This window comes from Dromiciops gliroides, chromosome 2, assembly GCF_019393635.1.
Source record: "Dromiciops gliroides isolate mDroGli1 chromosome 2, mDroGli1.pri, whole genome shotgun sequence".
Taxonomy (NCBI): domain Eukaryota; kingdom Metazoa; phylum Chordata; class Mammalia; order Microbiotheria; family Microbiotheriidae; genus Dromiciops; species Dromiciops gliroides.
In genome coordinates, this window is record NC_057862.1 from 251,603,345 (window position 1) to 251,619,764 (window position 16,420).

The 16,420-nt window shown below is 36.0% G+C and overlaps 1 long non-coding RNA gene across 1 annotated transcript in view; it reads left to right on the forward strand.

Moving 5' to 3' along the window:
• The first annotated feature begins 1,590 nt into the window (after nt 1-1,590).
• Nucleotides 1,591-16,420, forward strand: part of LOC122741546 — a 34,445-nt gene continuing 19,615 nt past the window's right edge. The window contains exons 1-3 of the long non-coding RNA XR_006354850.1: nt 1,591-2,055; nt 3,170-3,286; nt 11,862-11,966. This is a non-coding gene — a long non-coding RNA (uncharacterized LOC122741546). The remainder of the gene's footprint in view (nt 2,056-3,169; nt 3,287-11,861; nt 11,967-16,420) is intronic.

The window sequence follows — 16,420 nt, forward strand, 5'->3', positions numbered from 1 at the left end:
TGGGGCTTTTTCTTAGTAGTGTGCTGGTCAGAAGTAGTACATGGGATTCAGGTTAGACACAGGCTGAGAAACAGGGTACTAAATACATTTTTTCTGGGGTTGGGAGGGTAATAAAAGAGAATGTCAGGAGCAAGATCTGATTTGCTTCCATGACAACCCCTACAATTCATCTCTCTTTTCTCTTCCCAGATACATTGGAGGGAGGGTTGGGGAAAAGAAAGAGAAGCACTTTTTGGTGATAGTGGTAGTATTGTGGGTGGCTAGTATTTTAACAGCTCTGGACCTTTGTCAATTATCATGGCACTGTCCAGGGTATTCTAAGTAATGATAATAGCTGACATTTATGTAGCACTTAAAGGTTAGCAAAACACTTTCTGTATATCGTCCCATTTGATCCTAACAACAGAATTGTGAGGTAGGTTCTCTTATTACCCCCATTTTCCAGATAAGGAACTGAGGCTAAGTGACCTGCTCAGGGTCACCATGCTATTAAGTGTCTGTGGTAATAGTCAAGCTCTGATCTTCTTGAATCTGAGCCCAGTGCTCTATCCATTATGAAAGCTGCTTAGAAATATTGGTCACATTTCACAGATAGAAAGATTGAGGGTTACAGAGGTGCTATACTCAAGTAAGTATTAGAGCAAGACTTGAAAAGAGGTTGCTGTCTCTAACTCCCCTGTTTTTGTTTCTCTGTTTCTGTCTTGCACTTTCTCTTTCCCTCATTGCATTTCTGTCTCTGTCTCTATCTCTGTTTCTGTCTCTTGATCTGTATTTCTCCTACGTTTTGGAGGTGCAGAAACAGCTCTTATTTTTTCTCCAGATGCTACAATTACTTCCCACTTCCTGGGCACTTTCCTCCCCACTACATTCCTTTCCTTACTTTCTATCTCGCCCCCTCCCCTTTCTTCCTCTCTTACTGCCCCCCCCTTCCAGTTCCCCTCTCTTTTAGTGCCTGGGAAAAATCACCCAAACTGAGGCTTTCCTGAATTGTGCCTCTCCTTCCCAGACTTGACAGCAAGACTCCTTGGGGACAATCTCTCTAGACCCAGAAACTGACTCCAGGGACCTAGGAGGCGCCGTTGGGGCCGCGCGTGTGGTAGAGCCGATACACTCTGAGGTTTCCCCCGAGGATTGCTTTGGATCCTGCATCTTACTCAAGGCCTCACTGAAACTGGAGAGGAGGTACTTCTATCCATTTAGCGGTGGAGGGAACAATCCCACTCCTCTAGTTGGGGTGCAGGGCTGGGGAAGCAGCAGGTTTTCTGGATTACCTTGTTAGGCCAAACACTTTTGGTGTTGCCCTGCCCTTTCATCGTCTTGCAAGCGTGTACGTTTCTCTCTCTTATCCCCTCCCCTATTCTTCTTTCCCACCAGATCCTTGCATTTAAAAACAAACTCTAGGTTCCTTGTGTTTTCAGCCCCAAGCCCAGTTTAAACATCCAAGCCCTTCTCCTCCATCTCAAGTCTCCAACTTCGCGCTGTTCAGCTTGAAATTTCCTTCTCATTGTTAGGCAGTCACACCTTGTACTCTTAATTTCTGCCTTTTCGTTAACCATTCTCCACCCCGTGGTTTCTGCCTCAGCTCTACTCGGGTACCCCAGGCCAAAAAATCAAACTTCCACAAGTTGCTTCTGGAGATGCTGAGGGGCGTCATCACCTCCTAGCAACTCGCCTAGCAACGGGGTAACATCTGCTCCCTCTGGTCCAATACGAGAAGAGAACAGCTGGGCGTCCGCCTCCTGCTCTAAGGAAGGGGAGGTGAGCTAGGCTTCAGTGACTGAAAGAACCTGCAGGAGCCAAAGGCTGTGAGTCCACGCCGCTGGTACTGCTGCTGCTGCTGTTGCTGCCGCTGCTACTTGCCGCCGCTGCGCTGCCCTCCACTGCTGTTGCTGCGACTGGACTGCTGTTTCTGTCCAAGTCAGCCCAGCCGGAAGCGCAAGAACCCCAATCGAAGGAAGACTAAAGAGTGCAAACGGGAAACACAAGGAGAGCACCTATATCTTTGCAAAACAGGTGGACGCATCTGACTCCTGGTTGGTGGCTCTTGCTTGCAAGGTATGTGAGTCAGCTCTTTATCGCTCTCTAGGTATTATCTTTGGCTTAGCTAAGCTACCTTTTGGTTTGCTGGGAGAGCTAGGGATGTTGTCTGGGACCTCTGCTGGAAAGTCAGAGCTTCTTCTAGGATATATAGAGCATTATCCTGTTCGTAAAATGGTTCATGTTAAGAACCACTGTTAGGTTAGATTTTGGAAGAAGTTTTTCCTTTCTCTCTCTCTTTTTTTTACTCCCCTCTCCCTTGCCAAGACCATTTGACTTTGCAGCGATTTCTGTGTGCTACTGGGAGACTCAAGGCAGCCAGCAACCCGTGGAATGCATGCAAGTCATGTTGGAATGACAGAGTGTAGCCCCAAGCTGATTTAGCAGCTATGTATGCTCTAAATACATGCTACAATCATGGTCCTGCTCTGGAATGGGTCCATTTGGCTTGGAGCACCTTCTCACTATTACTTAAGCCCTTGAAAAGTAACCATAGTAACTTACCTCTCTTTTGATGGGATCCTCCTTATTGGCTGCCTATTTTCCTCTTGGAAAGATCATCTCTCTAAATATAGAAGATGATATCAGTAAGCATTCATCTGTATAGAAACTGTTCAGTTAAGTTCCATACATTTTAGTTAAAAGACTACATTCAATGAAAAGCATTTTGTATTAGAATTCCTATCAGAAATGTACAACTTTTAAAATGGGAAATGAAATCTTAGACTTAAATTTCTTTTTTACATTTTCAGACATTATACAAAATATCAGTATTTAATATAATGTCAGAACTTATAATTAATTAATATATTATAACAACTGAAAATAAATTAAGCATACAACTGTAATTAATTAAAGATTTAAGACCATAATAAACTTTATCACAAGGAAATAATTGTTGGGATTTCATAGTCTCTAATTCAGGTGGACCATAGAAGGCAAAGATTTTAAATACAAATTTACTTAAGCAATATTCTTTGTGTTTGCAACTAAATGCAGAAAAATATTAGAATTTCTGAATATCAACCATAAATTCAAAGATTATGCTAGGAAATGTCTTGTCTTAATGCCAGCATATACACTGACTCTGTCAAATGTGACTTGTGTCTGTCTCCTTGTTCTATGATGCCAGGTAACAGTCCAGCAGACTTATACTATAAGAAATGCTGGCTGTGCAAAGGCGAACTCTTACAAGATTTTCTGAAGCCATCCTAGAAACACATTTTACAGATTGATTCAGCATTACCAGGTAATTACTAGCATAAAAGAAATTTCTGTTTAAATATGTATTGAGAGAACTAAATGCTAATGTAGCATTACCATAACTTATAAGATCAATACACGGAGTTGTTTATGTAATTTAAAGGGTTGCTGGGTAGAAGTCAATAAAGGTTTTCTCTAGAAAAGACATTGTGGTCTTGCAGATTTCCCCTATAAGCCTGGAGTGTTTAGGGATGGCTGCATAATAGAGTATATCATCTCTAGCAGCTTGTAAAGGAAGTCAATCATCACACTGTTGCTCATAGGAATTAAAGAAAATAATTGAAAAGGGAAATAAAATGAAATTATGAGATATAAAGAAGAGCTTGCAAAATTGCTTTTGGGTAGAATTTAATCAGCATCAAAATCAGATGCTATCTAGAAGACACACAGCAGCCTTAAACTACACTCAGTTTCCAAAGGTCCCTAAAGATTTTGAACTCAGTTTAAGCCCCTACCATGAGATATAATGGCAAATTACTCCAGTATCTATGCCAAGAAAACCCCAAATGGGGTGATGAAGAGTAAAACCCAACTGAAATGACTGAACAACACCATAACATATATCATCTACCCATGGCTATTACCTAAGTATTGGCAAAATCACATTGCACTGCAGATAAGTCCCAGGAATGAGGTGGTACTACTACTTACAGCCATTCCTTGACTTTTGTTTAAAAAAGAATACAAAATCCTTCCTTCCTCCCTCCAGAGAAAGATAGATTCTTCCCAGAACATATTTCAAAATTATTTCTGGTTTGGTGAAAAAAATTGAATAATTTTGATAGATGTTGAAAGAGGCATTTTAGGTATTTGGAACTATCCATAGTACTAGTTGACACAAAATCTCTGGAGCATTTCATTTTTATTTAAATGACTAGAATTTGCCATTCAAGTATACAAGAATTTTTGACACTTAGGTTGGTTTTATTAGCTTTAAATTCTCCTCTATGGTGCCTATTATACTTTATAGTGAGGGAGGAATCCAAGGAGCCATAGGGTTTACTCTAATCTGTCTTAAAGTATGTACAAAGTTCATATTCTAGACAGAGCTTTGCTCTTGCTATCAATTTGAGAAAAGTTAGAGTGATCCAGTCATGATTAGTAGTTCATTTATATGCATTAGTTTCATGCATTAGTAATTTATATGCATCCTGTCTCTTATATAATATGCATAGACATTAAGATCACTCTATGCCCTTTAATTTATGTGAGTCTGCCCTTTCTTTGAGACCATTGTTGCAATCAAAAAGGTCAAATGAAAGAGGTTCTTGAATTTCAATTTTGATTCTATCAAACATACACAGATTTCCCAGGTTATTTTATATGAACAATGCTATTTCCCACTTTGTACACCAGAAAACATTATTGTAGGATCTGTAGTATTGATTGAGTCAGGGAAAAAGACATTGATGAAGTTATGACATGAGATCAAAGTCTTTGAGACCCCGATGAAATAAAAATTAGAAGCATCTGAGTGAATCTATTCTTCCACTATAATCTACATTTAAGGAGCTAATAACTCTTCTTATTCTAATGGGAACTATCCTATGTAGCTCTCTGTAGGGGCATGAATTACAAAGAGGTAGTATGTGAATGAATAGGGAATTAAGATGAGGATAATTCTAATTTTAGTTTTTTCCATAGAGTAATTTGTGACATTTTGTGTAAGTGCAAAAATGCCACTTTAATTTTTGTAACCATGTTAATTACATGGGATCCAGGGTGTTCCTGAATAAGAAACCCAAAAGGATAATGCAGCTATAGGTCAAACTGAGAGTTATAGTGGTGACTTGTGATGCTAGTCTATACATAGAAATCTCAAGAGTAATTTTGAAACTAAAGAACATCTAGTTCAGAATTGGATTATTTGCTCATAACATTAAACTTCATAAACAAGACCAAAATAGAAAATTAAAGATTAACACATTGAGAGGGGTAATTAATTTATAGCTAATGAGTGCTGGTAGAGAAGGCAATATACCTTGCATCTCAAGTAGCCCTAAAGCTCTTTAATTTCTTTGTTTTAAGGATGCTCCCCCCCAAAATATCTTTGCATTAATCCAATGATTTTTTTTCTCCAGCTTGATTATTTTTGCACACTTGCCTTCTATTTCATCCAGTTTTTGTTACAGTACCTTAAATGCCATAGACATGTGCAGCTTTACTAGTTAGCAAATAGAACTGGGTCCCATGGGACTAAAACTGTAATTCTGTCTTGATATTTTGGTATGGCTCTTAGGGAAATCGCTTTAACTCTCAGTGCTTTCCTTTTTACATGGAAAAGTGGGATAAGAATATGTACAAATTTACCAGGTTATTGGGAGTTTTTAGCAATTTAAAATAAAGTACTTTGAACTCTTCAGAAGAAATGTGCCATATAAATATAGAATTTATAAAAAAGGATTTGTGAAAAGCACTACTAGGTGAGTGATGGCAGGGAAAACTCCTAAGAAAAGACAAATGGGTATTGGCCTTTTCTATAAAGACCAACTACAGATCTTTCTTTCCAAATACTCACAGAACCTTGTGTAACTTTTGTCCCTTAATTCCATTCTCCTCTGAACAAATGATATTGGAAGGTGTGAGCAGTTTCAGTAAGTTATACTATGAGGGATACTAAATGTGATCTGAGGAAAATGAAGAACTACAGGTAATTCTTTTATCTCCTTGTCATCTCAGTACCAACCAGTCAGTAATTTACAAGTCAACAGGTATTAAGTGACTATTATATTCAGAACACAGTCATAACTGTAATTCATAACTGGGGTGTTGAACCCTAGGGTGTTGAAATTTAGAGAGCTATAAAATCGCCTTATTAGTGATAGTACTAGCAGTGGTAGTAACTGTAATGATAATGAGGATGATTATGATGATAGCTGGCATTTATATATCACTTGACAATTTGAAAAGAACTATATATATAATCTCTATCTATATATATCTATATCTATATATACCTATATATATATCATTAATACCCACAACAACTCTGTGAGGAAGGTGTCATTATTACCCCCATTTTACAGATGAGAAAACTGACTGAGGGAGGTTAAGTGACTTGTCTAGGGCCACACAGCTAGCATATATCCAAGGCAATATTTGAACTCAGGTGCTTATAACTTCAAATCCAGGATTCTACCCATTGTGCCACTTAGCTGTATACCTGGTAAGCCAATAAATAGCATGTTTTCTTTCCCTGAACCTCCAGAGTTTCACTCCAGGTGAGTTCTGCCTTGGCTTGACCCTATCTGCTTCTATTACACCCAAATGACTTTGTCTTAAAAATTTGATTTTCTGCTGTAGGACTATAAGATGTAGATAAGATTCTGATCTGCTTTGGTAGAAAGGGTTTCTCTATCTGGAGTTTCCCATATCAGTGATGATCCTTCTCCACTAATTTTTTTTTAATTAGCTTTTCTGACTGCCATGAAACTGGTCTTGGGTGCATTTTGTCCTTCTTGTCTCAGGTGCCAAAATAGCTCTTCTAGAGCATGAGTGCCACATTGAAGAGATAAAGAGTTTCAATAAGCTTCTGCCTTTGTTCTCAATGAGTTTGCAATTCAATAGAGTACTGATTATATAGTCAGGTCTTCATAAATTGGCACCCTCAACTCTTTTGGTGTAGGGCTAAAGAACACTTGCAAAGATGTTGTTTCTTGTGATATAGAGATATATATCTGCCAGACATCAAATAAAGAACCTACAAATGATGTCAGTGATCTGTTGTCTCTGATTCCCCAAAGTTTGTGTTTGAGTGTGACCTAGAAAGGAAGAAAACAAGATGAATGAAATGGGCCATAAGTTTCAAAAAAGTGAATATACATAGTATGATAGCAATTAAAGTTCTTTCTTATCACAAAAGGATTTATTTTATTGGAAAATCATGCTTTAGGATCTTGGGCTGAGAAACCTGTTTAATAATACTTAGGGCTAGAATCCATTATTATTGTGTTAATTTGAACTATTCATAGAATCCTAGAATCTTAATTGGAAGAGATGGCCACAGATGGCATCTAGTTTAGTTTCTGTTTGTAGTATAAATCAACTTAACAACATTACCAATAAGTAGTCATCTTATCTCCACTTGAACTACTCCCATGAGGGAGCTCACTACCTCCCAATGTTTTCTATTCCATTTTTGGAGAGTTCTAAATATTAAGGTTTTTCTATTATGCTGAATTTTATCTCCTGTTCACTTCCCTCTCTGGGCTCAAACACAGTAAATGTAATCCCTCTTCCATATGACAGCTCTTAAAGCACTTGAAAACAGTGATAATGCCCCCCCCCCCTTAATTTTCTCTTTTTTAGAATAAAGATTACCAATTCCTTCAATGGAAATTTATAAAACATGGTACTGAGTCTCTCCATTGCCACAACTTCCCCATCAACTTCCTCTGGACACAATTATGTTTGCAAATGTTTCTTATAAAATGTGGCATTCAGAACAGAACATTATTCTCCAGATTTGATCAGAATGGAACATGACCTCTCTCCTTCTGAACACTTTCATTACTGCAGCCTAGTGGAAGGAATAGAGAACTGAACTTATAATCAAGACAATTCAAGTTCAACCTGTGAAATGTGCTGACTGTGTATGGATAAGTCATTTAACCTCATATATTGACTCCAGGCACTCTAAGACTATGAGTTGTAAAGAAAATTTTGATCTGCTTTGGTGGAAGGGGTTTCCTTACCTCAATGACAATCCTCTTCCTCTAATAAAAATAAATTAGTTTTTTTAGCAATCATGATGTTTTATAGTGAACTTACAGTAAAATAAAATCCTTCTGGCTTTTCTTTTCAATAAAATTACTGTCTAGTCTTATCTTCCCCTTCTTATGCATGCATAAATGATTTTTTTTTGAACTAGAGTGTAGAACATTACTTTATCTTAAGTAAATTTAATCTTATTAGATTTATCTTTTATTCCAGCTTGTTGATATCTCTTTGGGTGCCATCTTGTATCCAATGTATTAGCTATTATTCTTAGGTTTGTGAAATTTACTGTAATTCTATAAACATACTAATAGCCAGGATTTATATAGCACTTTAAGGTTTGTGAAGTGCTTCTCATATGTCATCTCATTTGATCCTCATTGATAAAATTATTATAATAATTTTACAGGTTGGAAATCTGAGACTGAGACATTAAATGACTTGCCTAGGGTCACATAGCTATTAAATGTTTGTGACAAGATTTGAAATCAGGTCTTCCTGACTCCAGGTCAGTGAGTCAATAAACATTTATCTAGGTAGCACAGTGAATAGAATGCTGGGCCTGAGGTCAAAAAGAATCATCTTTCTCTGAGTTCAAATCTGGCCTCATATATTTACTAGTTGTGTGACCCTGGGCAAGTCATTTAACTCCATTTTGCCTCAGTTCTTCATTTGTAAAATGAGCTAGAGAAAGAAAGAGCAAACCACTCCAGTATCTTCGCCAAAAAAAACTCAAATAGGGTCACAAAAAGTTGGACATGACTGAAATGACAGAACAATAATTGCACTAAAACACTGAAGATACAAAAATAGGCAAAAGACAGACCCTACCCTCAAGTAATTAACAAACTATAGTATAGCAATTTATCCACTATGCCACCTAGCTGCTTATAACTAGCAATATCCTTTTTATGTGACCATGAGAAAAACACTTGTTCTTGCAAATACCAAGGACATTGATGAATGGAAACAAGCTAATGACTGAATTTTTAAAAGCTGATCTAGGGGGAAGATTGCAACCATATCAAAACATCCATACTGTATTTGCCATCCTATGACTCTGAAGGCTACTTAGCAGGTTTCCTTGCCAAGAGCAGACCATGAAGTAACTGAGGTTGTGCAAACAGTTGATTTGTCTAAGGTCTTACAAATCACAAGTGGCAGAGACAAGGCCTAAGAACATGTAACAAATCATGGTTCATTTTATAGAATTAGCAGAGTACTGCAAATTGACAATGCATGAAGAAATTGAGAGTTTGAGGTCCCCTGGCCAGTAAATAATTTCATCAACAAACACAGGATTGGAAACTTTCCTCAAATTTAGCTACCTACTAGTATATTCTTGGTATTTGAACTATTTCTTTCGGTTTACTTGAAGTATCTTTTTTTCCTTTTCTTTGGATGCTCTGGATTTAGACTTTGGCAAAATCTTTTGAATTTTTTCTAAATTTATTGTTGTCTCACGGAGTCATTGAATTCTGTTTGCTTAATTCTATTTTTCAGAGACTCCACTGATAGACTGAAGTTTTTTGATCTTTTGTTCTAAGCTTTTTTATTTACCCTTCAATTTTTCCTCTCAAACTCTCATTTCATTTCTAACTTCCTTTTCTCAATATCTTGTTTCATTTATTCCAGTCACTCTTATAGATTTTTGTGGCCAAGCTATGGTTTTACTTTGAGGTTAAGCTTGGCATTGTGTTGGGGTTATTCTCTTCCTCTGGATTTACTTCTTGGACTTCTTTTAATGCATAGAATTTATTCATTTTATTTGTGTTTAATGTTTTCTTCTGTTTTCTCATATTTTTAGCCTCTGTTCTTCATTTGGGATTTTATTCGTGAAATAGTTTCTTCAGCACTCTTGGATATATTAGATAGGCCTCATTTCATGCTATTCCCTCTGTATTTTGATTGCCAGTACTGATCATAATCTTGATAGACTTGCAAAAAAACCCAAAACAATCTTGATAGATTTGTTTGTATTAGGCTCCATATTTTGTCTCAGTCTCTGATTTCTGTGCCATTCTATTGGTGGTCCACTTTTTCTAGTTTTAGTTAGTATCTGTCTTCCTCTCCATGAATATTCCACAATGAGGAATTGGTTTTCTTACTTATTTCTTTGACAGACTCAAGTGAGATATTGTGGAAGGCCTCCTGCATGGTGCCCCACCTTCACTGGCATGCAGGTGCTAAATTGATCCTATCTCTTGCTGTGGTCTCCAGTGATCTGAGAAGTGTATGGCAAGGTCATGTCTCCCTGTGTACCATCTATTGGGACTAGTTCCATCATCTACTTCTGGTTTATGAGACCAGGGCTGGCATTTGACTTTAGAAGTTGAAGTTTTCATTGGCTTTTATCACTTCTGCTCATAATTTTGTCTGACTTCAAGTTCATTTGTGGGAGCTTGTACTGACATGGCTCCTCTCTCTTTTTGTGCTGTTCTCTTATGTATAATTCTACCTTGATATAGGAACTACTTTGGTTTTCTTTTTGGTTTTCCTTATCATTGGTATTTTGGGGGTTCTTTCCATATATTTACAAAGTTTTTGTGTAGGAGATCTGGGCTCCTAGCTAACCTTTCAAGTTAGGCTGATCTTAACTGGAAGGTCAATAGGTACCATTTCATATAGTACTTATGGTTCACAGATCAATAGGATAGCTATATATAATCTTTGCTTTTATGGCAAGCTCTATGAGGTAAGGTAGAACATGTAAATAATTTATTTTACAGATGAGGAAACTGGTTCATAAAGGCAAAATGCTTCCCCTAGTCTATGTAGCTAGTAAGAGGCCAGGCCAGGAATTGTACCAAGGAGTGTTCCCAAACACAAAGCCATGACTTGATCAAGAAGGACTTCTGACTCAAGTCCAGCTGTATTTCCACTACACCAAATTGTCTAGGGATCATCTGTGACATAGTCCTAGAAAACATAGTTCACATCAATATAGGACACAACTCCACTGAGCAGCACAAGCACTGGTGTCAGAAATACTTTAATATTATTTTAATATTTTAAAAGATCCATGATGTTAATGGGGGTTGTTACATTTCTATATATTGTAAACAGTCCCTCTCCTTAGTATTGGTCTTCATGGGTTTGCTTGGCTATCCCGAATCCATTCATCTTAAGGGCTACTTTGTAGTAACAAGCATCTCTGAACTTACCTAGTCTGGTCCTCAGATGGGTACATATCAAATTTTTACCAGTCCATATTCAAAAGGGCCCACTAGAGCTTGTGCTTCATAGCATAACTTTTTAGAATCCAGGTCAATTTAATTCTATGGTGAGGCTTTAGAGGATGAGTTTATTGGAAAACAGAATCATTTCTAAGTGATCTTTAAACTGGCAGGAAGACTCATCTTCCTAAGTTCAAATTCAGCCCCATACACTTACTAGCTGTGGGACCCTGAGCCAAGTCAGTTAATCCTATTTGCCTCAGTTTGCTTCATCTGTATAGTGAGCTGGAGAAGGCAATGGCAAAGCACTCCAGGATTTTTGCCAAGAAAACCTCAAATGGGGTTATGAAAAATTGGACATGACTGAAAAAGACTGGACTTGGGATCTTAAACAAGAAGCTCCCATAAGTCAGAAGAACAGAAACCATTCTATAAGGTCACACCAAATTATTAAAGCAAAGCAGCCAAATTGTGCATGCTGGGAAATAGCAACAACTAACAGATTCTCTTGGCACCCAGCAATCACAGATGGGATGTCTCTTTCTGAACAAAAACATTATGGAGACCAAAGTGCCTACATTTACAGCAGCTTTTCCCAAACCAAAGCACATTTTGAAGATGTATAAAGGGGCTATGAGTCACTCTTTCTTTCTTTTTTTTTTTTTTCAGGCTCATCTCTCATTAATAACACCGTGAATTATTTCATCTTTGAACACAAAGGGAACTACAGAACCTGGGAAGCTGAGGCCCAGGATGTCAACTGATTTGTTCAAGGTACCCGTAGCAACACATATATTGTGAATATGTCATTTGAACCCATGTTTTTCCTCCTGTGTATCAGGGGTGTCATTGTCAAATGACAAGACTTCTTCTATAGGCATTACTGTTTTGTCAAAAATGGATTCATAAAATATTTGGTGGTGATCTTTTCCTAGCACATTGCCCAATATAGCTGCCAAAATTGTTCCTTTGGACAATACTAATATTTTAGTGTTTTCTAGGTGGAAACAGTAGAATAAGGGAGAGTATTGTAGGAAATAAAAAACTGGAAGGGTATTAAAGATCTTCTAGAGGAAAACTTTTCTTTTAAATATGGTGAAACTAAGACCCCAGTAGGCAAAAGGATATGCCCAAGATTATTGCATAATAATTCAGAGGCAGTAGTTAACCTCAATTCCTGCCCTCCACAAAAACAGTATATTTTCCACTCTACCATAATAAGGATTCAGGCATGAATAAATTATTTGAATCAAACAATTATCTGTTGTGCTTGGATGCTCTGATGACAGAGATAGGTTTTCTCCTTACTAGGTTAATTTCTAGCACATGGCTTATTGAACTATTATTAATAAAACTATTAGAGATAGTCTGCAAAGCACCTCTTTAAGCATAGTCCTTCTACATTCCCAGGATCTGTCAGATTAAGTACTAAGTGAAGAGAAGCCCCTTGGAGAGAACAATAGATTTAGAGTAAAGGAACTTGCGTTCAAATTACCTCAAGCAAATAATTTCAGTTTTCTGGACCTCAGTTATATCATTTATATAATGATGTTGTTGGACTTATATGACACTTAAAAGTCATTTCCAACTTTAAAATCTATTGATATGATGAGATCTAATCCAATGAGAGCCAACTACTAGAATTTCCCATGGCATCCAGATGGCAAACCAGAAGATAATCACCAAAATTGTGAGATAAATTTAGATGAAGCAAGCTCTTGTAATTCTGTTTGCTAACTCTGCCTAAAATAAATAACTCATTTTAATTCTTTAGTATTTCCAAAGTCTTTTCTTTAAACATCTGTGTGTATTTAAGTATTATAACCCCCACCATGCAGATAAGGAAACTGAGAATCAGAAAGTTAAATGATTTGCCTATAGTCATTCCACTAGTAAATGTGGGAGTTATGATTTGAACCTAAATATTTTCTGATATCATTTCTTGCTCTTTTTTCTATGCCAGTGGTGTCCCAAATTTTTTTGATCTATATCTCATCAATTAAAAGCTTTATACTCCAAATCCAACCACCCACCCACCCATCTATTTATCTATCTGTTTTCCTATTTCTAGTAATAATCATATATATCTCACAATTCCTATTACTGGGTGAATAATACAGTACCTGGTGAATTTCAGCTTCACAGTAAAAGAGAGACTACATCAAAGGATCCCCAAACAATGACCACTATGGATGTTTGTCTGCTAGAAGGTTTCGCTTTATTCATGTTATAACTTTTCTGATACCTCCAATGGTCGGAATGGCTTCAGAACTATGAAAGTTCAAGTACTTATTGACACCTTTGGCCAAATGAGTTTGAAAAATAACATGCTCTTGCAGTTTTTTAGACAATTCTCTAAACTAAGTTTCAGAGAAGGTACCCACTTGTAATGGTAAAGAAAGTTTACTCATCCAGGTGTTCCCTATATCACTGACTTCATAAGCCTCAGTCCTAGTTTTAAAAGAATATAAATGTACTTATATACAAATATAATATGTGCATTATAAATATGATACCAATAAACATTTTGAAAGTAAGATAAGAGTGAAATAATAACTTAAATACATTTTAGTTTTATCTACTGAAGGTACAAAAACCATTTTTAATGTTAATCCTGCATTTTAAGGTGTAATCTGCATTTTTAATAAATGATTCAATATCCATTAAAATCTTAATTTGGAAAAAATTCTTTAAAATATTAGAAAATATATTTTTACTTTTAAAAGCATGCAGGTAAGAGTTTTTATAGGTGCTAAATTAATATAATTTTTAGCAACAAAACCCCTAATTTTTAAAAGTCCTGCTAATCATGAGGGATTTAAACTTCTATTAACTAATATATAAGGCATAAGATACACTTAAGGTGAGGTTCATTGCTATCTACAGTGTATGATAACTCATATTTTAAAATAACTGGAGAATTTTGAATATTTTTATCTAATTATTTTACTTTGATTATATTGTTACTATTTTACCTTGTAACGCTGCTGAGGAAATGCTTGTACTAGCAATCAAAGTAACAACTCTAGAATTTTCTTGTTGCTTGTTTGTGCTCACATTATTAGTATTATTTTTAAATAACTGTTTCTTTGCATAGATCTTTGTATGGAATGCTTCCATTTTGTGAGGATTAGTTTAAATAAAACTATAACTTACAAATACTCAACTCAGAACATGTAAAGTATGTTGAGCATGTATGGATAAATGAAAACTTGCTATTAGCTTCCATGGTATGGAAATTCACATTTTCTCAGGACACTTCGTATACCATACATGACATACTGCCATCTGCTGACATATACACCGATGACTGATTTCCAGTGTCAAGGGATGATTGTATGTTTAACTATTAAAACATTTATTTATTATTTTTAGGTGAAAATTTAAATAGATGTTTTAATTTTTCTTTTACAACCCAATGGATCATGTAATGTACATCCTGAGGTATACACACACACACATTCACTTTGAAGAGTGCTCAATTTTACCATGATATCTTAATATAAAGTGCTCCTTAACTTTCATCTGCCATTAGACCTGTGGAAACAACAATTTCAGTTTGGATAATAAAATTATTGCATTATTCTTGCTTGCTTTTGAGATCTATCGAAAAGCCATGCTGTTTTGTGTTTGGTTTATTTGCTTGTTTGTGGGATGGTAGTGGTAAGAGAGGAGATTTTATATGAATTTGACGAGATAACTGATGGTTAACTTCTGCAGTTTATAGATTAATATTCTTCCAAATGTTTGTGGAATTTACAAAATAAATTCTTTAAGTCTTCTAAGTAGAAAGATTAATGGACTGTCAAAATGAACACAAATCATCATATGTCTTGGTGGTTTTTTTTTGTTTTCACATCACAATTATTTCTCTGGGGGTGGAGGAGAAACCCTCCCCCAGAGTATACCCTCCCTTAGAAAAAGAAAAAAATTACATATATAACTGCTTATGATGTATTGTATTCTGATCTGAATATCCCTATTTTCCCCGAGGAGTAAGATATATTCCATTATCTATTCATTAGTATCTTTGCTATTTCCAATTGGTTATTTACTTTCTTTAAGTGATTTTAAAATTTACATTGGTATAGTCCATTGATACATATTCTCTTCATTCTTTTTAAAATTCTGTATCAGTTTCAAGAAATCTTCCCATTTGTCTATATTTTTCAAATTTTTCACCTCTAATTGTACAGTGATTGCATTCATATAACTTAGTTTACAAAAGCAATTATCCAATCAATGGGCATCCATTTTGTTTGCAGTTCTTTACTTCTACAAAAAGTGCTACCATGAATTTTTGTATATAACTTTTGTTCTATTTTTAGCTTCTTAGAGTGTATGTTTCAAGTATGATTGTGGGGTAAAAGGATATGGACAATTTAGTCACATGCATAATTTCAAATTCAGAATCAGAATAGCTGATTGAGTTTATAAGTCAACCAATGGGGTATCAATGGTGCTTGTCTCCCTATAATTCTTTTAGTACTATTACAATTTTTTAAAATTAATTTTTGTAAAATTGTATGAACAGGTGAAATGCCAGAGTTGTTATAATACGTATTTGCGCTTCTATGAGTAATTCAGAATTGTAGATTTAGAGCAGTAAGGGACTTCAGGAGTCACCTAGTCCAACCTAGTCATTTGTTTTATAGATGAGAAATCTGAAGCACATAGGAGGAATGAGTTGCTCAAGGTAAAAAAAAAAAAAAAAGCTAGTAAGAAAAACAGCTGGTATCCACAGTCATATCCTCTGACTTTCAAATCCAGCATATGTTTATTGCTTCAGACAGGTCAGTACTTTATAAAAAAAAGATACAAATCTAAAATGTACCACCAAAAATTAAACATGTCATGTGAGGCATGGGGATGAGAGGACAATTAAAATCTCATGCCACCTGTTACCTGGAGAAGAGCTAGGGAGTACAACAGAAATCAAGAATCAAGTTAATGACCTCTCATTTTCCTGGAATCTTCCCTTTCCCCCATCTCTACCCTAAAACACTATGTAGAAGAGACAAATGGATAGCTGTTAAAAAACTTAGTGAGGTCTTAACTTCTGTTTTAGATGGGACAGCATTCAGGCAAACAGAAAGTCTCTCTGGGTTCTCTTGACTGATGCTCCAAGCTAGCTTAAAATCATCCTACCTGGCAGATATCAGAAAACAATAGAAAGATTTCATCTTCATTATAGCATGACTAATCTAGGTTATTTAATAGTCAAGCAC